Source organism: Bison bison, unplaced genomic scaffold, assembly GCF_000754665.1.
Source record: "Bison bison bison isolate TAMUID 2011002044 unplaced genomic scaffold, Bison_UMD1.0 scf7180017864338, whole genome shotgun sequence".
Classification (NCBI taxonomy): domain Eukaryota; kingdom Metazoa; phylum Chordata; class Mammalia; order Artiodactyla; family Bovidae; genus Bison; species Bison bison.
In genome coordinates, this window is record NW_011494910.1 from 487,636 (window position 1) to 488,535 (window position 900).

The window sequence follows — 900 nt, forward strand, 5'->3', positions numbered from 1 at the left end:
TTCTCCATCTTTGGCTGCAAAGAATATAATCAGTCTGATTTTGGTGTTGACCATCTGGTGATGTCCATGTGTAGAGTCTTCTCTTGTGTTGTTGGAAGAGGGTGTTTGCTATGACCAGTGTGTTCTCTTGGCAAAACTCTATTAGCCTTTGTCCTGCTTCATTCTGTACTCCAAGGCCAAATTTGCCTGTTACTCCAGGTGTTTCTTGACTTTCCACTTTTGCATTCCAGTCCCCTATAATGAAAAGGACATCTTTTTTAGTGTTAGTTCTAAAAGGTCTTGTAGGTCATCATCGAACCATTCAACTTCAGCTTTTTCAGCATTACCGGTCGGGGCATAGACTTGGATTACCATGATATTGAATGGTTTGCCTTGGAAATGAACAGAGATCATTGTGTTGTTTTTGAAATTGCATCCAAGCACTGCATTTTGGACTTTTTTTTTTTTTTTTACTATGATGGCTACTCCATTTCTTCAAAGGGATTCTTGCCCACAGTAGTATAAATAATGGTCATCTGAGTTAAATTCACCAATGCGAGAGGAAACCCGAAGTCCCAGTCACCTCTTGAGATGAAGAACGAGTTTCCCACCTCAACTCAAGAGGAGGCTTGACTTCCCTGTTGCAACTTGAAAGAAACCCGGAGTTTCCCACTGGACTAGAGAGGAACCCCGAATTCCCTGCTGCAACTCAAAAGGAAACCCGAGGTCCACACCTCAACTTTAGAGGAGGCCTGACTATGCTGTCTCAACTCGAGAGGTATGCCCAGAACTGCTTCACAACTCGAGAGGAACACCATGTTTCCCACTTCCACTCTAGATGAGCCCTGATTCCCATGCAGTGACATGAGATGAATTATGAGGTCCCTGTTGCAACTCTAGAGGAATCCCAAGTTCCCCCAT